Source organism: Hesperophylax consimilis, chromosome 22 (genome assembly GCF_061612785.1).
Source record: "Hesperophylax consimilis isolate HC1 chromosome 22, BYU_Hcon_1.0, whole genome shotgun sequence".
Taxonomy (NCBI): domain Eukaryota; kingdom Metazoa; phylum Arthropoda; class Insecta; order Trichoptera; family Limnephilidae; genus Hesperophylax; species Hesperophylax consimilis.
This window is the reverse complement of record NC_142857.1, coordinates 4,895,867-4,921,561: the sequence shown is the minus strand read 5'-3', so window position 1 is coordinate 4,921,561 and position 25,695 is coordinate 4,895,867.

Genomic DNA, 25,695 nt, shown 5'->3' with positions numbered 1-25,695 from the left:
TTGACTTTTAAAAACTCGTTCATTGCCTTAATTCATGAAAACAGTAAATTAAATAATGTTCAGAAATTTCATTACCTTATTAGTTATGTGTCCGGAGACGCACTTGATTTGATTAGTTCTCTAGAAATAACCGGAGATAATTATAGTTCAGCCTGGACGATGCTTATTTCAAGATACGAAAATGTCAGACTTATTGCAAATAGACATTTGAATTTCTTATGTAATGTTACACCGTTAAAACGACAGAATCATCATGAATTGCGAAATTTAATTGATCAAGCAAACATTCATTTGAGAGCTTTACATAATTTAAAGCTTCCAACAGAACATTGGGACACATTAATTATACATATTCTAACCTCAAAGTTAGATAATCACACACGTAGCCTGTGAGAATCCATGGAGTGCGATAAAGTTTATCCTACGTTCGAGCAGTTTAGCAATTTTATTTCACAAAGGTCGCAGATCCTGGAAACTATCCAAGGTGATAATGGTGGAATGCAACAGAAAGCGGAACCAGTTGCAACAAAACCAAAGTTTTTTAATTTTAAGGAAAGGAATTCTACGAACAAGGTTACGTTAGCGTCAAGCAACGTTAATTGTATGCTGTGTAATGACAGCCATTTCATTTATTCTTGTAAAATATTTGTTAACAAAACACCAGCGGCACGAAGAAAGTTCGTTTCAGAGAGCAATTTATGTTATAACTGCCTAAAACCGAGGCACCCTTCAAAGGTGTGCAGGTGGAAGGAAAAATGCAGTGTTTGTGATCGAAAAGATCACACTCTGTTACATATCAATACTGATAATGTACAAGCGGGTACTTCAACTGGCAAGGGTCAGTCGGAGGCACCAGTGAATTTAGCGTGTCATAGCGACATGAACGGGCGAGAAATTTTACTATCTACCGTAATAGTAAAAATAGAAGACGCGTACGGTGGAACACACAAAATACGCGCACTTTTGGATTCGGGTTCAATGTCTAATTTTATTACAAAGGATACTTGTAAAAGATTAAATTTGCATTGTACAAAATTGAACATACCTGTTTCAGGTTTGCATAATAATTTAATTCATGTAAAGGAAACAGTTGACATTAAATTTAAATCATTATGTTCTCAATACGAGGATGAAATATCTTGTTTGGTATTAGATGAGATTTCTTGCAATCTTCCACAGACCGTGATTAACCCAAAAATGTTGAACATTCCAGACGGTGTCCGGTTAGCTGATCCGCAGTTTTACCAGCCAGCTTCTATTGATATGCTGATCGGAGCAGAGGTTTTCTGGCAGGTGCTTCGTACGGATCAGATACAGTTAGGAAAGGGTAAACCTACATTGCATCGAACGGAGCTAGGCTGGATAATATCAGGAGCTGTACAGAGTCGTCATAATACGAGGCCAGTTAAAGTTTGTCATATTTCATTAAATTCTTTGCAGAACCAAATAGAAAGGTTTTGGAAGGTTGAAGAAACCGAAAATAGTAAGCATCACTCTCTGGAAGATAGTGAATGTGAAAGGATATTCGAAGGCACGCATAAACGCGATGCAAACGGTAGATTTGTAGTCAACTTACCGTTTAAATCTAACCTATCTCAATTAGGAGATTCATTTAGTATTGCTAAAGGTAGATTAGCGTCAATGGGAAGGAAATTCTTAAGACAACCTAGTTTAAAGGAACAATACTCGGAATTTATTGATGAGTATCTTGCGTTAGGTCACATGACTGAATGTGAACCTCCAAAACGCGATGAAATTACTTATTATTTACCACATCACGCTGTATTTAAAGAAGCAAGCACAACTACTAAAATTCGTGTTGTTTTTGACGGGTCGGCTAAACCCGCTCGAGGGATTTCTTTGAATCGCGCTCTAATGATTGGGCCCACCATTCAAAATGATATATTTTGTCACTTGGTATTTTTCAGAAAACATCAATATGCAGTCACCGCAGATATTGCAAAGATGTACCGCCAAATTAATATCAACCCGGAACACAGAAATTACCAACGTATATTATGGAAAAGGGATGCGGAGGATTGCTTGAAACATTATACGCTAAACACGGTGACATATGGTTTGGCTCCTTCGCCTTATTTAGCAATACGTTGTCTGCACCAGCTAGGTAATGACGTTTCATTTACTCATCCATTAGCTAGTAAATCCCTTAAGGAAATTTTTATGTAGATGATTTTCTTTCTGGTAGTGATTCCATTGATACTTGTCACGTGCTTAAATCCCAAATCATTAATGCGCTTGCTACAGCAGGCATGGAAATTAGAAAATGGAGGTCTAATGCACCCTCAATTAATGATTCTAAAGATAATTTGGAATTATTGCCAAATGAATCCAATGAAGCTAAGATTCTAGGATTAATATGGGACACCAAACTTGATGAGTTTACTTATCAGGTAGAAAACATAGACTCAAAGTTAGAAGTAACAAAACGTCAAGTTTTATCATTAATTTCAAAAGTTTTTGACCCTTTAGGACTGGTAGGCCCAGTAATCATTGTCGGTAAGATAATTATGCAAAGATTGTGGAAGCTAAAAACATCCTGGGATGACAAGCTACCCAATGACCTTTTATTGGCCTGGCAGACTTACACGCTGAGTCTCAGTAAAGCAAATCATATTCGGGTACCGAGGAAAATTTTCTGCTTCAATAAAAAATCTTTTAGCTTACACGGTTTTTGCGATGCATCTCAAGTAGCATATGGCGCTTGTCTGTATTTAAGATCTACCGATGAACACGGCATTCACCAATCACAGTTAATATGCGCTAAATCTCGTGTAGCCCCACTAAAAAATGTATCGTTACCACGTCTTGAGTTATGTGGAGCACAATTATTAGTTAAATTAATGAAGCGGGTGACGGCAGCTCTCCAAATAACTGTTGACACCACTTTGTGGTGTGATTCGTCAATAACATTGGCTTGGATTGCAGGAGAACCGTACCGTTGGACTACTTTTGTTGCTAACCGCGTATCAGAAATACAACGTGAAGGTGATGGCGCTATATGGCGTCACATTTGTTCAACTGAAAACCCAGGTGACATAATTTCCAGAGCAATAACATCCCAGCAGTTGAAATCATCTTCATTATGGTGGTCAGGACCACCATGGCTCACGTCCGACGAGGATAAGTGGCCACGTTCTACATTTGATATTCCCACGGAGTTGCCAGAAACGGCGAGGATAGTTTTGGTTACTAGTAGTCCTGTCGATTGGGAAATATTTAATAATTATTCTTCATTAAGACGACTGAGGCGAGTAGTTGCTTATATGTTACGTTTCATACATAACTGTTCTAAACGAAAACCGATGCGGGTCGACGAGCTTTCTGTAATCGAACTGGAACATGCCATGCATGTATTGATTTTGAACGCTCAGCGATTCGCATTTCGTGATGAAATAGCCTCTTTGAGTGATGGAAGATTTGTATCTAGGCAGAGCAAGGTAAAGGCCCTAAATCCTTTTATGCAGGATGGGTTATTGTGTGTTGGAGGTCGACTATCACAATCTGATATTACCTCGGTCTCTCAAAAACATCCAATTTTGTTACCACAAAATCATAAGTTGACTGACTTAATAATAACCCATCTGCATTATGAGAATTTGCATTTAGGATGTAATGCTCTGCTCGCAGTACTGCGTTTACGGTTTTGGCCAATATTTGGTAAAAACGCAGTAAAGCGAGCACTGCATAAATGTATTGTATGTTTCCGAGTCCGTCCGCGCGAGTGTCGCCAGCTCATGGGTGACCTTCCTGCTGACCGATTCCGAATCCAAAGACCATTTTATGTAACCGGCATAGATTATGCAGGTCCAATTTTAATTAAGTCTGGTTTAACCAGAAATGCCAAGAGTGTAAAATCTTACATATGTTTATTTATTTGTTTTTCAACGAAGGCAATTCACCTAGAATTAGTGACTAATTTAACTTCAATGGCATTTATGAATGCATTGAAAAGATTTATAGCTAGGAGGGGTAAACCCTCACGACTCTTTAGTGATAATGGAACTAACTTTACAGGAAGTTATAGGGAACTTACTGAACTGTTTGATATTTTGAAGGCATCTGATAAGGAAAATCATAATTTTTTAGCCCAGCAGAATATTAGCTGGAGTTTCTTGCCTCCCCGCTCACCGCATCACGGTGGACTTTGGGAAAGTGCAGTTAAAATGACCAAGTTACATTTAAAAAAGGCAATGCGGTCAACTGTTTTGACATACGAAGGCATGAATACCATACTAATACAGATTGAGGCTTGTTTAAATTCCCGTCCTCTGACTCCATTATCATCAGATCCAAATGATTTAAACGCACTCACTCCTTCACACTTCCTTATTGGCGACAACCTGTTAGCATTGCCTGAGCTTGATATCCATCATCTGCCTACAAACAGGCTTAATATTTACCAAAAGATGTCTACCGTTGTTCAATCTTTTTGGCACAGATGGAGCCGGGAATACCTAGCAGAATTGCAGAACCGAGTCAAATGGCAAGAAGGACGTCAACGCAGTTTACAGCCTGGTGACATGGTCATCATCAAAGACAACTAACTACCTCCGCAGTACTGGAGGATGGCGCGAGTGACGGAGATCCACCCTGGTCAAGACGGACGCGTCCGCGTCGTCTCCTTGAGGACGGCCAGAGGTGTCACCAAAAGAGCCGTGACACAGCTCTGTCTACTTCCCATGGAGGATCCTTCCTCCAACCTGGATTAAGAACCAATTACAACACTAAAAGTGATGTTATGTGTGAATCAAAATGCCGTCAGGCTCAACAGTGCCAAGGGATAAGATATTTTCTCATAAGTGGGTGCAGCGCACCAGAAGTTTCTACGTTATTAGACTTTTATTTTTTAATGTCAAGTCTGACATAGGGTTATATACGTTGTTATAAGTTTTTTGTTATTATTTTGATATCCATGTATTGAATATTGTTTATTTTTGTATGTGAACCTGTTGGGTAAATTCTGAGTACCAATGTTGCAATCTCTTCCTACATTATTTTATGAAAAACGACTATTCCTTAATACTCGTTTTGGGGCGGGAATATGTTAAGATTTCGGGTACTGAAATATTAATATTGGTGCTTGTCACCCTATGGGTGTGGCAACATTTATTTTTGTGTTAGCGATTGCCGGGGCAATTTCGTATTGCCACGGATTTTAATCGTTCTTCTCTTGTTACCATCCGTCTTGGGCGGGTCGTTTTGGCAAAACGGCAGAGCTGCCAGGTTTTCACTTACATGTGGTTTATAAAACCGCGGAGAGAGATAGCATTATTGGGCTCACCGTACATGAGCTGCCCTACGGGTCTTTTTTATTGTTAAATAAAGACCAATATTCAAGAGCTGGAGTTATTATTGAAGAGTTACTCCAGTCATAGTTCCTTGGAATCTGGTGACTCACCACGCCGGATTGCTCTGTCAGGAGAGTGAAGTTAAGATCCTGAACAATTTTATTTTGGATTATCGCCCTAGTACTTATACTGAGCAGTAGAGTATTCAGATATGTTTGTTTTTATGTGCATGTAAAAAGATTTTTTTTTAATATTTCGTCTGTGGGGGTTCTAAACGGAACTGTTAGACTTTTCTTCAGTACTCCTATTTGGGCAATGTTGAGCCACTCTGTGGGAGTGCTTATATGATTACTAAGTCCCTTTTTGTATTTGATTTCGTTTTCAAAAATCATTACATATTAATTGGTCCTTCTATCAACAAAGGACTAATACTTTGTATAATTATTGCCGACGAAGTAACAGACGTGTTAATTGGACAATCTGTCTCAGTAGACCTATTGACCTACCACAAATACAAAATGAAGGCAAGTCCGGGCGTGAAACTTTCCAATAGAACTTGTCACAAGTTTCATAGATGATTTTGGTGGAAATCTACTGTTTTTATAACAAAAATAAATGTTTTTCCACTTTAATAATTTTCAGAGTTAGAACTCGTTGGGAATGGCTTTTAATTTTCAAATTTAAAATTTTTTTTTTGCAATTATTAACACACTATGGTTTCATTCGAAAATATTTTTTTAAATAAATCTCACCACACCCCAAAAAAAAAAATTGTCTGAAATTAAAGCATACCTTTGTATTACGGCTCCTTAAACTGAAGTTAAAGTTATTGTTGGGCCTTTTTTGTTGTTTGTTTTTGGGGTGTTATGCCGTGTTGCGCTAACTCCTTCTTTAGCCGACTTTTCGGACAGCATTGCAGTGTCCATCATCAGAAGATCATATCTGCGGATCTACCGGATCTGCCCTGATGATGGACACTGCAACACTGTCCGAAACGTCGGCTAAAGAAGGAGTTAGCGCAACACGGCATAACACCCCAAAAACAAACATCAAAAATGCTTTTGGCCGTGAAAATCTAAAAACTTACCTTATTGTTGGGCCATTTAGTTTTGTTTTATTTCTAAAAAAATTTACGTATTTTATTAAATAACAGTTGAAAAAATTGCGTCGGCACTCTTAGAGTTAATCATTAAATCATAAATCATGAGCCATTTAGTTTTGTTTTATTTCAAAAAAAAATTTACGTATTTTATTATATAACAGTTGAAAAAATTGCGTCGGCACTCTTAGAGTTAATCATCAAATCATAAATCATGGGCCATTTAGTTTTGTTTTATTTCTAAAAAAAATTACGTATTTTATTATATAACAGTTAAAAAAATTGCGTCGGCGCTCTTAGAGTTAATCATCAAATCATTAATCATGGGGCCAGTGTTATCTTTGGCATGCTGTGTCAAGGGTCTTTTTGAGGAGAGGAAGAAGTGAACATAGGTCTTGAAAAGACTGTTAAACTGAATAATGAGTCATAGAAACGAGCCGTTTTCATTTGAAAAATGTTAACCGTATTTTTTTTACGTCTCAAAGGCGCTTTGGATAAAAGAATAATTTAAAACACTAATTGCATCCGTTATAAGTACGTGCTTTAGGCCACATCCTATTTTTGTTCATCTTTCGTTGTTTCAACAATTCCACAAACCGCAGCCGGAACTTTGGAAAATGGACCCCTTCGGGCTGTTGAATTCCACATTCCGGCGTGTTGGATCCGGATGCGGAAATTTTGGGTATTTTCAAATATTTAAGGACGGTTTGTGAAATGGAGCATCATTACGGGGCGCCCTGGGAGCGGGTGGAGGGAGATCTCATTTGGAAAAGTTGATAAGGTGTCAGCCCTGATTTGTGGGGAAGATGCGACCAGATTGCGGGGAATGTTCCGACATGGTTACGCGCTTATAACTAAGATTACAAAGTAACATTAAAGTGGAATTCATGCACATTACCATGTACGTGGAGTAATAGTAATCACAAAGTTGTCTCCCCCTACACTAAATTACTTGGAAGATGTAGAAAAGTTATTTTTCAAGAATGCGAGCAGATAGTACATCCATTAACGTATCAAAAGAAATGAAAAAAAACTTTAAAATAAAATGATTCCCAAAGGTTCTCGTAAAAGAATAATATTGCTTTGTAAGAGCCTTAATGTCATTTTGTGTTCACGTCATTTCACTTTAAGACCCCGCAATCCGAATTTCTACCGAAATATAACATATTTCCCTTGAGCACTTTTTTTACATTAACTTTTTTTGACACAGGAGACCTTGAGTAAAATAACTTCTATCAGGGCCAGTGTTATCTTTGGGGATGCTGTGTGTGCTTTGGGGATGATGGGAGGGTGTTTTTGAGGAGAGGAAGGAGTGAACATGGGTCTTGAAAAGACCATTGAATTGAATAATGAGTCATCAATCCTTATGTGCTGTTCTCATATGAAAAATATTAACCGTGTTAAAATTAGTCACGCTTTATAAAATATTTTTGGTTACGCCTATTTACTATATTCCTTTATTTTAAATATTACCGCGCTCCCTCTAACATTCGTATTTACATATCTCCCTTTCATACCATCTTCAGTAATCTTCTTCTTCTTTTCGAACGCTTAACGCTTAAAAAAACGCCATAAAACGTTGTTTCGCCATCGTCTCATACGACTTAGTAATTATTTAATCACAATATGTAAGCGTAAGAAGAGACTGTTTCTCAGTGACGTTTGGCAAAAACATCGCTGTCGGAAATGTATACCTATACTATGCACAATACTAAGTAATCGTAGTTCGCCTAACCTAACCAAAAATAGCTTAAATTTTTTGCTTAGCATAAAAAAAAACATATAATAGTCCCAGAGAGAGGTCTGGTGATAATCTGGCTTGTTAATAGCACAAACCATCAAGGAATATTTGAATTCCCTATGAAAAAAATGGATTGATTATTGAATTCACTCTGCAGGAGAAGACAACTTATAAACCAGCCACCAAATACATATAAACAGAAAGACTCACCAGAGAATCGCACTTGCAATTGAGTTCTTCTCCTTAGCATAAAAAAAAACATATAATAGTCCCAGAGAGAGGTCTGGTGATAATCTGGCTTGTTAATAGCACAAACCATCAAGGAATATTTGAATTCCCTATGAAAAAAATGGATTGATTATTGAATTCACTCTGCAGGAGAAGACAACTTATAAACCAGCCACCAAATACATATAAACAGAAAGACTCACCAGAGAATCGCACTTGCAATTGAGTTCTTCTCCTTGATCTTCAAATTCGGCGGCAAAACGGCAGATCAGCACAATAATATATTTGAATTCGCACTATGAGATTATAATATGTCAACCAGCTCTCAAGAGAGTAGAATTATTATAAATGATGAATCAGCACATTGTAATAATACGCACTGCCCATCATTGTGACAAAAAAAATATTTTAAACATTTTTGTCTTAAATAGACCTCTTTTGATAAATGATTCAATCCGGATGAATCCAACTGATCAATGCAAAGGTGACTGTAATTCGCTATCACTCACCTGCAGAGCAAAATCTATCCAAAACTGACCAGAGATATCTCTTTCGTCCATTACTTTCAATTTATAATTTTAAAATTTAATTAAAACCAATTTCAAGTCGATTGCTTATCCAAGGTCTTATGTAAAGTCATCATTCTAGTAACTTCTGACTTTTTCGTTTACATTGCAACGTATACGTTTTTTTTGCCCAATTTAGTTTAAATATATACTAGTTATTTTTTTATAGAGATGTCTGCTTTCAAAAGTTGCAAAAACGTCTCTGCAACCCTTTGCATACCTCTCAACCAAGACGTGTAAGAAGGAAGAGGACTATCGTCCGTGACGTACTTAGGTACACTCTCTGGGACTTCTTAAACACTGTTTCTTGTCTACAAGTTTTCATCTGTCAAAGACGTAATTCAATTAGAATTTGTAATATAACTAATAGCACTACCACGAAATAACTCCATTAATTAATTTACAGTCAACCAGCCCCGCCGCGTCAACACGAAATAAATTATTTTCAAAAGAATTATTCATTCAGCCCTCAAATTTTAAATGAACACGCCACTGGTCGTTCTGTGACGCTCGGCGGATTAATAATATATTCATTTGAAGGCTTTTTGTAGAGTTTCATTTCTGACTTTCAGTTGGTATACTGATTGAAATGGATCCGGTCTAAAACTGAGATATTTGGTACGGAGGTCACGGATATGGTCAATTTTGTAAGTTTTGCCGCAGATTTAGCCTTTAATCGAGGGTTTGTTTTATTTTGAAAGCCTTATTTTTTTAATTTTTTTATTTGTTGTGCGTTTTTTTTTACTGTGCTCAAACTTGGGTAGGTTTCTTATGTTATGTGTTAAGACTAATTAAAGGGGTGACCGGATAACTCGTAAAAATGGAAATTCAACACACCTATAAAAAGTGTTATAAAGTTATGAAAAGTGATGAAACAAAAACAAGGTTAAATAGATTAAATATGTAACTATTTAACCTAATTTTTGTTTCATCATTTTTAATGACTTTATATCACCTTTTAAAGGTGTATTGAATTGACATTTCGAGGAGTTATCGTGGAACCATTAAGGGAGCTTGAACATTTTAAATTATATCTTTGAAGAAGATAATACTAACAAATCTAAATGAAACACGAAACAGAACAAGACGTAACGACAATAAAAAAATAACTGTCACAATGAGAAATCGAACCGAGGATCTTTTATCTTACCGGGGCAGCGTTTTAACCACTAGACCATTACTAAAAGTCATATATATTAACTTCATATTTCAAATTCAGAATATCATCTTTTCAAATGATCAAAATGTTAAAATGATTTGTTTCTAACCTAGATAGAATCTCAGATAAACGAATATGACATCTAACAACTAGGTCCCAACGGTCAAGTGTTTAAGACGCTCTCCCGGTAAGATAAAAGATCCTGGATTCGATTCATAGTTCAAAACGTTATCTTTTTGTTATTATTTATTTATACGCCCATTGGGCTTTTACATACATAGTTCATAAAAAAATAATATTCTGAAGATTGCAAGTTCACAAAAGTAATAATAAAAATACATATAACCATATCCATTTGACATATTATAACAGCAAGTAAATAGTACAAAAATAGCTCCTAAGTTATACAGACTTAAATTAGTTAATAAGAAATGTAAAGTTTATAAAAAAATGCTAGGTAGTGGCAGCAGCAGTAACATGGTACAATACGACACATAGTGTATGAAGCGTTTGAGATAGAAAGCTAACGAAATAATTATTGGCAGTATTGTTAACAAATATACTGCGTTTGACAGGTTGTATGCTAATGGTATGGTTATGTATGCTATATTGCATTGATGGGTACATCCTTCAAAAAACTTCTTCAAAAAAAAGTTCTTAAAATGTGGTTAATTAGTTACTAGGTAGTGCCCGTTTTAGCCCGAGATTCAAATACGAATGATCTTCTTACTTAGAAGTTTTTATTCCACGAAATTCTGCACTTACATAGTCAGTATTGTATTGAAGCATCTTCGTATCAACTGTGGGAAGATTATCTGAATTTCCTCGAATGTAACCGATTTCCGTCATTTTCCGTCCGGGTTTTAATTATTCAGGGCCTAAATTATGTTTCGATTCCGTCACCAATGTGAAACAACAACAATGAATCTTTTAAATACCAAAAAAACGTGAGTTTCTTTTAGTTTCATATAAAACCAATACGAAATGTCGACTCGTGGACTGAGATCCGTGACTGGTGACGTAAGCATCGCCAAATTCCATTGTACCAACCAAACAGTGCATTTTAATGTGATGGCGTTTTAATCGACTTCAAATGACGATTTATAAATTCTATGTACAGGGTTTTCCAATAAGAGGTGTTATTTTGATATTCAATCGTAAAAGATCAATGGTTTCGTTGCTTTTGTGACATTTAGCGCCGTTTTGTTGAAATTAAACGTTATCCAGATCAATACCATTCAATTCCGCCCATAAAAAATCATTAATCATCTCTCGATAGCGCAATCTATTCATCGTAACCGTTGCTCCAGCCTCATTTTCGAAAAAGTAAGGTCCAATGACTCCGCCGGACCATAAACTGCACCAAACAGTCACACGTTGACAATAAAAAGGCTTTTCAACAATAACTCTTGGGTTTTTCGAGCCCCAGATGCGACAATTTTGCTTGTTGACAAAGCCACCGAGGTGGAAATGGGCCTCATCACTCAAGATGATTTGCATTTGATTCAATCAAGTGAATTTTAATAATTTCAATGCGTTGTTAAAGCGTGTCAAATGTCAAAAAATGACAGCTTCAAAAATAACATCTACCGAAATAGCGGGCTATCCAAAATAACACCTCATATTGGAAAACCCTGTATATATTATGTAACAAAACTCATATATTTAGAATCAGAGTTTGTTGATCTCCATGAAAATATAATTTTAAGCCAGTTGAGTTCCTTATTTGAGGTTTTACTCAATGAATTATTCCACCATAAAAAATATTGAATATTCATCCTAAAATTAAAAGTCAATAGATGTCGCGTATTAAAATTAAAAATTGAAATATTTTTCTGGGAAACTATCTATATTGTAATTTAATTGGTGTAGAATCTTGAAATCACACAGATAGTGTCCAAACAGTATGCGTTAAGAAAATGAAGATAATATTGGTAGATTAAAAATGACGGAACTTGACACGGTCGAATTAGCTCAGGTGTCAAAGCAATACCCCGGCAAGGTAGATGTCCTGGGTTTCAATTTTTCGTTATATGTTACTAACTATTTAATAATCTTATTTGTATTACTAAATACTCGCACACACATTTTTAATTTGACATGCGAGAATGGATACCGCCGCCCCGGGTACATTTATTGCAAAACCAACACCTCTGCCATAGGTCACCCCAAGTGGTTCGCTGCGTTTGGTAACTTAGCAGTGGTGCCCGGGTTCACCGGGTTTGTCCGGGTCTTGGCGACAGATGCGCCTGTCCACCAACCACGTGGCAGGTCGGATCGTAGAGACTTGTTAAAGGAGTCCTTATGACCTCTCCAGCAGGATTCTCAGAACATCCCCTTGCACCGCAGTGGGAGGGATGGATTCATACATCCGTCGCACCTGAAGACATCTTTTTTTTATTTAGTTTCTATCCAGAACTTCCTGCCATTCCTTTAATCAATCGATATTCTTCAAACTTTCATACCTACCCTTCAGTATCCATTATTTTTAATATAATTTTGTAATATTTTCAATATAGTGTTATTATACTAATGACAATGACACTACAATTCGGGGGTTGAGGATAACAGGGGTCTATCTACAAAAACATAGTTTTGAGATAGACGCAAATAAAGATTGGAATGTTCATATGCCCAACTGTATCTCTTAAACGGCTGGATATACGAGATAGATCTTCGTGTCACTAATAAATATGATTATGGCATTACCGAAACCAAGCTTAACTCAAAACACCAGTTTTTGTGATCCTAAAGCCCCAGATTTTATAAATTGATTTCGATAAATTTTAAGTACTCAAATAAATAAAAGATTATCTAGACCAGCCAAGCGGCAAATTATAATTTTTGCCGGACGATTAATTTAATTCGAAATACGCGTTCGCACGACTTGCGTTCAAATTCATTGACATGTAATATTTTTACTACCACAACTATTATGAAAAAACAGAAAAGTCTAGCTTAAATGAATACAAAACTCCATGCTCCATTTAATGTAGTGGCTTCGAGCACTCACTTCATGTACAATTCTTATCCAGAGAGATTGCAACATGTCATTTATTCCTGGCAAAACAAAAAAGGCAAAGGCTTCATTTAAACATAACGTAATATACTCAGTTTTTTTTATTTTCATTATTATAACTAGTACTCATTTGTATTCTGCACATTTTTTTATGTGTTTGTATGTAAAAAACCAAGAAGCGATTAAATAAAAATTTAAACGGTGATTTTTTAAAAATTTTGATTTGAATTTACTTATTTAAAATAATGTGTGACGTCCTTCCAACCAGTCACCTTTTTCACATTTTCTTCAACCAGCGCTGTACTTTGTATGGGAGTCGAGACGTTTTATATTCTTAAAGTTGCCCGCTTTTAACGTTGTAAAATTACCCGCTTTTAACGATGAAAAAAATTTTTCTTCTAGGTAAAATGTTAGTTATCTCGTCAGTAATGTTATTGTATTGAACTAAAGTGCAAAAATACATCCACGACAAAAACTGATAAGCAATTTACCGGTGTTTAAAAACCTGCATTACTACGAAAGAAAAAAACAATGTAGACCAAAGATATATTACTCAAGTAGACTGGTTGTGATGTCAGAAAATGACCAATACCAAACGGTTTGTTTTAACGTGATAGTGTTTTTTTCTTTTTAAAAATGATGACTTATATATTCTACATTTAAACTTTTATATTCAGAATCAGCATTCATCGATTTATACAAATATATGTTTTAATTTTTCAAAGAAAATTTCCTTCTGAAAGCTTTTGTGATGACATTATTAATTATATTAAAACACAAATAACTTTACCTTACTTTAAAGTGATATATTTTAAGCCACTTTTACTGGAGTTTCTTGTTAAGTTAAAACGAAGTATTTAAAAAATATGCATGTAAATGAGTCAAAATAGTACCAACAATTTTAACTTTAATTAAATAACCCTATATACCAACATCAGTAATTTTACGAAGACCTAGAGAAATAATTCTGATAAAAATGACTACTGTTATACAGAATCAATTCTGCTTACTCGAGGTATATTATTTAACAATCCAGAAGGCTCTGTTGGCATTTTGACAGCACTTCCCTTCCACTTCCTGGCGTTGCCCTGTTGTGGATACCCCCTGTTGCCTCTGCACTGTTGCCTGCCACCCTCCCACAACTGTATATTCCGCTGACTCACGACTCACCGCCTTCTGGTCGGCACTGTACTCGCAAGGTAAAATGCCGAATATACAATTATTATTATTTAGCAGTATTTTCATTTCATTCCCAGTGGCGAAATTTTAGAGAAGTGAAAGAAGAAATATCGAAATTGTTTTTTAGATGCTGTGTCTTTTAAGGAAATTAAACATATTGCTGTAGCGCCCTTCGTGGCAGCCGGACGCGTCCTAACGCGTCCTAATCCTTAACCGCTTTGTGTTTTTTTAGTATTTTCAAAGAAATGAGGCAACATCTCTTTGAAATTATTTTAAAATCAATCAATCAACATTTTAAATAAACTTATCAACCATTTATTAGAACTTTATAATATGACTTTTGAATAAATGGCATACAGAGCTCCGGGCCAAAAAGGACCCTTTCTCTTTCAACATGAGTTAAGAATTAGTTGTAGGAAGAGATTTTTAGTTGGTTTTGTGTGCAATAAAATAGTGCATTTAGGGGGGAAATTTAGTTAGGATTTGTTTGGGTTTTTTATGTCGTGTTTTAGTATTTGCGTCGTATTGGGCGAGACAATTAATGGAAGGGTTCGTATGGGTTGGAATGCCCGAGTAAAAAGATTCCGCGAGACTTATGATGTGGTTCTTAAGGAGGGGGACTTCGGAGTCACGGTGAAGTTGGGAGACCCACATCCACTTGGGGGCTCCCAGGGCTGAGCGAATGACTTTATTTTGGAATGTTTGCAATCTGTTTAGTTGAGCTTTTGAAGCGTGGGTCTAGATTGGGCTCGCGTAGGTTAGTTTTGGTCTAATCGTGGATTTGTAAATCAGGAGTTTATTTCTTGTAGAAAGATTTTTGTTTCTTTTATTTAACATGGGGTAGAGTTATGAAAAGGTTCTGTTGGCTGAGATTAACGTTTCTGAGATGTGCTTTGACCAGGTTAATTTACTGTCGAGGGTGATACCAAGGTATTTAATGTTTTTTTTGCCAGGGGACGTTTTCACCGAATAAATGGATGTTGGGGGGTCTTGTGGGGCGTTTGCGGGAGAAGACACTGGCGGCACTTTTGTAGGTATTTATACTGATACGCCACTTTTTGAAAAATGATTCTAATTCTGAGGCGTGGGCTTGGACGCGTCGTGCTGCTGTTTTTACGCCCAATGAAGTCGACATGACTTCAGTATCGTCTGCAAATTTACCTATTTTGGTGCGAATGTCGTAGATACTGGGGGTGGGGATGTCGCTTAGGTAGATGTTGAAGAGGGCTGGCGAGAGAATAGAGCCTTGAGGGACACCAGCTCTTAGCAATCTCACAGTGGAAAAGATTCCATCTAGTTTGATTTTAAATTTACGGTTTTTCATGAAATTGGCTAAGAGTGAAGCATTGGGAGGGGGATACCGAGGAGATACATTTTGTAGATAAGACCTCTGTGCCAGACTTTGTCGAATGCTTTGCAGACGTCTAGGAAGAGGAGTACTGTGTGTTGGAGTTCGTTAAAACCGTTTGTTATTTGTTCGACCACCCGAAGAAGTTGGTGGAGAGTGGAATGGCCCGATCGAAAGCCGTGTTGGAAATCAGGGATGAATTTAAGATCGTCAAGTATTGATTTGAGTCTGGTGAGGATGAGTTTTTTTAGTATTTTACCTGCTTTATAATATGTGATTTGAGTGCAATGTGTTAAATGTGAATATTCGGATATTTTGCTCAAAATATTCGACATTCGAAACGAATGTCAATCGGTAAATGCACCCCAGATGTTTTCAACGGAATTCTCGGAAACTCTGAAGGGCCTAGCAAGTGTTAGTAAGCTAAGCCCAGGGTAATTTATTATCCCGACCGTCGCCATTTATTGCGGGCAGAATGCACTGCTTCAATAATCACCAGGATGGACTCGCCAAACGTCTATGTGAGGTGTCAGCGCTTTATTAGCAGCAGACACAAACCTGGACGGATGACAAACCTCGTGCTAGCACTGCTGGTAAACGCGGTAGACTCTCGCTGCAGCAGCTGGTCCAGTTTCTTCACCACCTAGGATTCATGCTGCAGTCTCCATCTCCTATCATCATGTTACCTGTTCCTGTACTTCATTTTACTAAACCTAACTTCAATTTATTTTTGTAATATTTATATTTTTTGTAATACCTGCATCAACTGTAAAGCGCCCCTGAGGTGATATCTCAAAAAAGCGGCGCTATACAAATTGTCCAATAAATAATAATATTAATAAGTCTAATTTGGAAGCTTTTATCATCTTTTTTAGTTACAATGATATACTAAATGGGATCTCCCGTGCTGAGGATTTCATTTTATTGAAGAAGAAGAGATTACTAACAAATCTAAACGAAACATGAAACTGAAAAAGACACAAAAAAAAAGATAACGGTCTCGATTAGGATATCGTTCTTACCGGGACAACGTGTTTATCCACTCGACCATTTGACCTAATTATAATCCTTATTATTGTCATATTTGTCGAAATTCTATTTCAAATTCAGAATTAACAATAGTATTTAGTTTTTTTTTCCACATTTTTGGCAGCTATCTTTTGTTGAAGTGGTTTTGGTGAAACAAGTCCTCTGTTCCGTAAATTTACCCCGGTCGTTACGCGTAATATATTTGAGAAAAAAAATTTAACGCCATTAAGTTAAGCTGGTATTGAAGATGGGACTGGATAAAAAACGGGTTTAATTAAAACAGTCGCTTCAGTCCACAAAGAAGGAACTTTGAAAAACTTTTTTTTAAAACGATTTTTTAGCAAAGTTCTGCCAGGAAAGGTTTTTTGTTGTTGTTGTGTTTTGTTTAAAGTATGCAAATATTTCTTTACATGTTTTCCGTTCGGGTTTTTCTCTATTTTCTCCTTACAGGATAAGACAAAAACTATAAATGTTATATAGTTCAACATAAAATGTTTTCGATTTGCAAATCTATTTATCTATCTAGATTCTATCTCTACGCGTTCAATAAAAATACTGTCTGTGGCGGCCTTTGAATTTCTTTGAATATGAATTTATATTTTGTTTACGGTAATGGATGTATGCAAATCTTGGAAGCGGAAATTAACCCACTCCTCAACATCCAATCGAGCTGGAACTCGGGAGGTAAACTCGTTGTCAATGACAATTCATTATATCAACAACAACACCTTTTAGGTTTAAACGTATTTACAGTTAATATACGAAATAAATGTCGGTCCTACCATTTAAAAAAATAAATTATAAGTCATTTAACGCGGGATTACTACAAATCTACAGTTTTATTCCGAGATATATGGCATTTTGCATATTTGACCTTCAAAACAATAAGAAGGTGACACGGTTACACGATATTTACAAAAAACGCCCACCTCCTTTTCCAGCCCTTAACACAGAATTTTGATACTTTTAAATTGATGACATAAAATAAGTGGAAAATTACAACGGTTTACATCTGATTTCGAAAAACTCTATACAAAGCCCGGGCAACGCCGGGACTTCAGCAAATAATATTTGATTTTGCAGTTCAACCAATGTAATTACGGCTTACAATTGATTCTTGTTAAAATAAAATGCATTCTAATTTTAAATAATTTTGTCAATATGAAAATTAAAAATTTCTCTATGCAAAAGACTGTTTAGCTAAAGCCAGTCTTGATAATGTATAATTATAAATGAAGCAAGAATTGCGTGCAAAGACAGGGGTGTGTGGCGATCCATCTTCTCTCACCCAGCTGCGAAATAACGCCTTGTGAGGTAGTTGTCATTCTTTCCACAAAATTTATTAAATTTCTTTTGCATAATCAGTATTTTATTTATATATTGTAATAAGTATTTATGTGAAGCCGTACAAGTGTCCCAACTACTCCCAACCGTCTGAAGCCAGTGAGACTATGGCATCCCCAATAGAGGTAAGTTGTGAGGATAAAGTTAGTGAGGAGAGGAAGGAGATTGGGAGATTACAAAAAGAGAAATGTGGGAAAGTACCTGGTAAAACATTTTGTCACCAAACACGGCTAAAGTTATTTCAAGCAAAAACTTTTCAATTCTGAATGGTGGTCTATCACTGGCTGGATATTGAGAGTATCTTTCACTTGAAAGTGCTGCAATTATATAATATTATTTTAAATTAATTAATTGTGAAACAATACAAATTAATTACTTAAATTAAAAAAAATAGACTCGTTCAATTGTTTTATTTGAATTCAAGAATTGTAGAAAAGTACCGAACTGATATAAAGAAGAATTTAAAAAAATGGAATCGTTGAAGTGTGATTGACTTTGAGATATCTACAAAATTTACCCAAATGATAATCCCTGAGAAGAATGTAGTGGAAACATAATAAAGAATGTAATTTACAATCAGGAGAAGAGACCAGTGCGTTACAGATAGACATTGTCGTGTAATTAAATTTAACAAAATGATTACTTGTTGTGTTCATAAAATTAAAGAAAAGACGTGAACCCGCAGACAAGCTGCCTTGTGAAATTTCGTCCTTATCAAAATTCTTGTAATATAAATGGTTTATGATGAAAATAATATAAAATTTAATTGTGCATTTGCGGATTGAAACCGCAAATAAAATATCAATTTTCATTTATTTATTGGACAATTTGTATAGGGCCGCTTTAGTGGGATATCACCCCAGGGGCGTTTTACAGTTGATGATTACAAATAATATAAATATTACTAAAATAAAGTGAAGTTAAGTTAATTAAAATGAAGTACAGGAACAGGTGACACGAATATAGAAGATGGAGACTCTGCAGCAAGAGTCCTAGGTGGTGAAGAAATTGGACCAGCTGCTATAGCGAGAGAGTCCACCGCGTCCCCCAACAATGCCAACACGAGATTCATCATCCGACCAGGTATATGTCTGCTGCTAATAAAGCGCTGACAGAATATCCTCTCACAGATACCAGACCTTGGCAGCACCTCTGTCGAGGTATGTTTCTGCTGCTAATAAAGCGCTGACACCTCACATAGACGTTCGGCGAGTCCATCCTGGTGATTATTGAAGCAGTGCATTCTACCCGCAATAAAAGGTAAACGCACTACTCATATCTGTAATAAGCTTTTTATTTTTATTTTATCCACACATTTCCCTCGGGGTCTATGTGATCTTTTGGGATGGTGTATGGAGGGTATTTTTTAAGGATATGATGGAGAGGAAGTTTAGGGAAGGTAAAAGGTATGAGAGTTAGGCTGGAATCTAGGTATCAGTGTATCCAGGAATGATGGACATATTAATATATCCTCCCACTGCGGCGCAAGGCGATGGGTCAAGAGATCAGTTGGAGAGGTCAAAGAGGCTCTCAAAACCAGCCTCTACCGATCTGGCACGCCATGCAGCTGTTCGGCTGGCACATCCTGAATACACCTCGTCCGATGAACCCGGGTATCCCTGCCAAATCACCAAATGTAGCGAAACACTTAAGGTGACCTTGGCAGAGGTGTTGGTTATCCAATAAATGGAACAGGGGCGGGGGTACCCATAACCGCCACCCAAATTGAAAATTTATTGGGATATTTATGTGTTTTCCGACCTTTCTCCCTGTTTTATAATATTCAATCTCTAACAAAGTGTCCCGAAATTGGGGGTGACATGTAACAAATATAAATACTACACAAAAAGTTTAAATATTCTACTCGAAAAAATACCAAAGATTTACTCCAAATTCCTGTAATGCATACTACTTTCGGACAAAATTTTTTTAGGTACATTGCAACAAGATTGTACAATACTCTTCCAGAGAACATAATGTGATCATGTGACACTCAAACAAATTTCAAAAGCACATTAAAATTTGGATCAAAAGTAATAATAATAGGGTCTTTACCAGTGCCCTCACCCAAATTCAAAATTATTCATCCAGCAAAAATATTGAGCGATTATATTATAATAGCTTTTAAAATTGTCTCAACACAGGCTAGCCGCTAGCCTAGTGAAGCAGGTTATGAGAAACTTCAACTTTTTCTATTTGCTACCTATTATTTTCTGCTGTTAATTCAATTTAATACCTAGTTTACCAACAAATGTACATTATGGAAACTTAACATGTATTCTTAGTAATTGTTGCAAATTTCTTAAATAAAGACATATTATTATTATTAACATACTTCTACTGTCTCCTGGCAATAAAAACCTTGTGTTGTGTTGACGTAAAAAATAACGCAAAAAATATTGGAAAATTCTGTAATTCAAAAGCATACATTGCAAAGTATTGCTGTCTGCCTCGCTACGTGCCAATGTCTAAATAAATATTAAAAAGAGTGCGAATGTTTTTCAGTTCGCGTTCTTCCTCGTTCTAGCTGTCTACGCAACCTTTTCCACAAATTCTCAACCTCCCCCTCTTAACCCGCAATTTACACGCACACACCTCGTTTATCTTTTTAAATGTTATTTCATTCAACAACTGCCTCATATCGACAGATGGAATTTCGCCGAAAACTGAGCGTTTCAAAGAAATGTTGAGTGCTTGGCACATGTACCTTAAAAGTGACTTACTTTTTCACGTAAGGGGGAGATTTTCTTGAAGAGATACTTATTTTATCATTTGTATCTCATATTTGTACATTTTGTAACCGACATATAAAAACAGTTGTTTTGCAAGTGGGTGTAGTCGCAATATTGTATGCGCATCAGTTTGTGGTTTTATTGTGGACTGTAATCAATATTTGACATAATTATTGGGGTGGATGTGGTTAACAGTTAGATTTGGAAAGGATTCTGACTTACCCTTGGTCTTTTCGTTAGATATTGTGGACTTGAGGGACACTGCTTGGTCGTCACTGTACAAGTTTCCGTAACAGGCTCGATTTACACGCACTGTACCGGATTTTTGACAGGCTGAATGTAGGTACTCCATATTAACAGATAGGGATAGGATAGGTAATTGGGTGGAGAAATGCAGGAACATGTGTTAAAGGGATAAGCATGTAGTTGCGTCAATATGAGGTGAAAAATGCGTAGTTAAAACCCCGTTATCAAAACATGTACTTAAATGTTTAAAAATCCGGCAAAAAACATTTTTATTGTTATTTTTGTCGTTATTACACGACGAAAATTTGTGCGAATTATCTGCGTAGCATTTTAAAGAATACATTAGGTAATACAAATGTGCTGAGTCAGCGGTAGCCGGTTGGCTGCCGCCTCAGGATCTCGAAAAGTACAAAAATGATAACACGTCTGTTTGGCGAATTGTTTTGATAAGTGATCAGAGTACTTTTAAATACACCATGTTTAAATTAGAGCATCACATAGTCTCAACAAGTATTAAAACATATTATTTTTAATATTCATATAAAAATATTTTTTATTATTTTTTATTTAAATTCATATGGAAATATTTTACCCCTTCAGAGGCAAAGTTGGACCATTTACAAGTGCGTATTTTTTTAATATCCGTTTGCTAATAACTAAAAATTGTTTGAAATAAGGCAAAGTACACGATCAGTTGGTGAAAGGAATGTTTGACTGGCGCTTTCCGGTTCAGATTTAATTAAAACTCTTCGTAGTGAAACACATACAACTTCGCAAATTCGTTTTAATAACATCTTTGCACTTTTAGTGTCTTATTTTTACAGTTTGTTGCGAGAATAATAAAGAAACATATTTTTATTTGATGTCTGAGCGGCGGAAAAATATTGAGTTATATTAAAAATGAAATTAAAACTTTAATATTTCATTTAATGTTACATAGAATTAATTGTCCGTGAAACTTTCATACGTAATATATAAACTTTTTATCAAATTCCAAATATTTAATAGTATTTTCAAAATCTACGCTGTCATACCCTTAAATTAAATATACCGTTCCTGAAAGAAAGTCCAATTATATCCAGTTTTCATGTTGTGCATGTTATTCGCTTCCAGTATCAGTAATCTCATGAAAAGTCAATTAAATGGGACAAATATCATTAAGAAAATAAAAAATAAATATATATTGGACAATTTTTATAGCGCCGCTTTTGTGAGTTATCACCTCAGGGGCGCTTTACAGTTGATGCAGGTATTAAAAAATATATAAATATTACCAAAATAAAGTGAAGTTAAGTAAAGTAAAATGAAGAACAGGAACCGGTGACATGAAGATAGAAGATGGAGACTCTGCTGCAAGAATCCTAGGTGGTGAAGGAACTGCACCAGCTGCTGTAGCGAGAGAGACTACCGCGTCCACCAACAGTGGCAGCACGAGGTTCGTCATCCGTTCAGGTATGTGTCTGCTGCTAATATAGCGCTGACATGTGTCTGCTGCTAATAAAGAGCGCTGACACAATATCCTCACATAGATAACAAACCTTGGCAGCACCGCTGTTACCTTCGACGAATATAGAAGATGGAGACTCTGCAGCAAGAATACTAGGTGGTGAAGGAACTGTACCAGCTGCTGCAGCGAGAGAGTCCACCGCGTTCACCAACAGTGCCAGCACGAGGTTCGTCATCCGTCCAGGTATGTTATGTTTACCATATTTGTAATAATAATAATAATAATATTTGGACAATTTGTATAGCGCCGCTTTTGTGAGATATCATCTCAGGGGCTTAATATTAATATTATAAGCTTAATATTATCGTATGGTTTTTGTAAAACTGAAAATCTAACATTAAAAGTGATTGACAATGAGTCTATCTCCCGAGTTTCATTAATTCATTCCCAAAAACTAAAGTTAAATTTAAAAAAAAAATTGATAAAAAATGTTCAACCTTTTTTGTATGTATTTAGCTGAAAGAGTACCGCTTTTCTACATGACAGAAGGGGCGTTACAACATATTGATTATCCTTCGACATTCGGCCTGTCAATACTTAAACTACGGGCCGTAAGTAATGGGAATTGTTTGAAATGTAGCCTAATGTAATTTATATTATACACCCCTTTCATGGCTACAACACAAAGGCACACAAATGGCATGGATTCAATATAAACCTAACCAACAAATGCACAGTATTATTTGTGTCGTTTTAAATATTTACATTAACTCCATACATGAGGTTCTAAAGTAAATAATTTACCTCTAGGCCTATGTCATATCTGAGGTTGCTGTGTAGAGGGTATTTTTAAGGAAAGGAAGAAAAGAAAGTTCTGGGAAAAAAAGTATGGGGGATGGGTAGGAATCTAGAAGCCAGTGTGTCCAGGAGTGACATAAGCATGCATAGATCCCTCCTGCTGCAACGCAAGACGATGGGTCGACAAAGGTGCAGAGATGACTCCAGAGACCAGCTGGAGAGGCCTAAATGATCTCCGTAAACGGGCATCTTCCGATTTCGCCAACATAACACGAAAAACAAGAATATTGTATAAAATTTATACCCCTTATGAGTGAAGAATGATTTGTCCGTCAGACTAACCAAGTGTCCTATCTACCAAACCTAGGACCACCCTCTAATGAGAAGGTTAAACATTCCCTAAACAAATATTTACTTAATTAAATCGACCTTAAATAATATTGTAATCAGCAATACTGTTCGCCGCAAAGTGAAATTCGTTTACGTAATACTTTGTGGGGATTGCGTAGATACGAAAATTCTGTTTACTTCAAATATTGGCGAGAAAAGTTTGTGTTCGGAGAAGAAGCGTATATTGGATCAAGTAGCAGATAAAGACATCGGGGTCATCCCGAGAAGACGTGGCGAGAATCGAGAAGTTCGGATGTTGGAACTTTCACAGTAAACGAACATGTCTTAAGAGATTTACGAATTGCAATAAGTTTGAAATGGCTCTCGAGTCGATGTATTGAAGATAATAGATAGACTTACAGTCTTACTAAAGAAAAACCACTTCACATTATACACCTTGCATAAATAATGTAAAAGTTTAGATTAGAGTTAGTACTAATAAAAACATCTTTAATTTTTTACTCCAAATAATAAATAATTCAGGAATCACTGGTTAAAATAGGTCAAGTACGTTCCTTAACACCCTGTTTATGAATTTCCTTGAACTATTTTATGTCAGTTTCTATATTAGTTACTTTACATTTTTGTGTATGGCCACGATAACCAGTCAAACGCTCTATATTTTGTTAACAATACCGCCAATAATTATTTCGTTAACTTTCTAATTCAAAGGCCTCATACACTATGTGTCGTGTGATATCATGTTACTGCTGCCACTACCTAGCATTTACACATAAATTTTACATTTCTTTTTTACTAATTTAAGTGTGTATAACTTAGGAGTAGGCATATTCTTATTTTTGTACAACAGGTTTATACCTACAAATAATTATTGTATGCATTTACTATTTACTTGCTGTTATAATATGTCAAATGGATATGGTTATATGTATTATTACTGTTCTATTGTGAACTTACAATCTTCAGAATATTTTTTTTGTGAACTATGTATGCAAAATCCCAATAGGCATATAAATAAGTAAATAAATATATTTGAAGACAAATTTTTACCGTGTGTGTAAAATATTGAGTGCGAAAAATTATAAGGGTATAAATCTTTCTGGTATGATCATAGACATATGAATATTAGTAGACCTGCCCTAAGTGATTAAAAGCGTATTATTCCCCACTCCCCATACCGGTTCCATTGGAGCCGGCTGGGCTCGCTTATGGCTTCCCGTGAATCTTGAGAATGTGACGTCATCATTCTTGTTCGAACTAGCGTCGAGCTATGGTCGAGGCATTTTATGAAATAACACGGCAAAATAGTGGCTTGTGATATGAAAACTTGTAAAAATAGATGTGAAAAAGAGAATAAACCCAATTGTCGTATTACATTCCATATGTAAGCATCATTTTAAGCTTATTCACATCGTATAATATGAATCAGTTGTAGAAACATATACTATTACATCGAGATATGTACATCTGGTCGAATGTAGCGATTCTCAAGTGTGCGTATCGTTGTTACTGGGAAGTAAATTATGAACACTTATAAAAGTGTCTTAACTAAATACGTAAACAAAATATTCGACTATGAAAATAGAAGAAATTTTTTTTGCCGAATTTGGACTTCGCAAATTTGTTCATAACGTGGCGAGTAATTTGCGCTCCCATGTAAAAATGTCTATTCATTCAAAAGCAGATTTTACTTTTAAGAACTAAATGGTGATATTAAAATGCGAGATGCCTATATACTGTCAGATTGATTTATTGACGAATCACAGTCAGCTTTACCCCCTTCGTTCTTCAACAGTTGATTTTACCCCTCACCTTTAATTTCTAGTCTATATATTCTTATGTCTGTGGGTATGATAGTGATTTATTTTTGGGTTATTATGGCCGGGTATATCAGTTGATTGGCTTGGTTGGGATGTAGAGCTTAGCTTTGAAATTTCGGGGAGATGGAAGTGAGTAATTACTCATGTAAACATCATATTTAACATTTGTTACTGCTAGCGCCTCGACGTACCAAGGCTTGAGTGGCCGATTTGGCCCGCTTAAATTTGAGCGAGGAATGTCGTACATAGCGAGGACTCACTGATATACCAGCGTTATGTC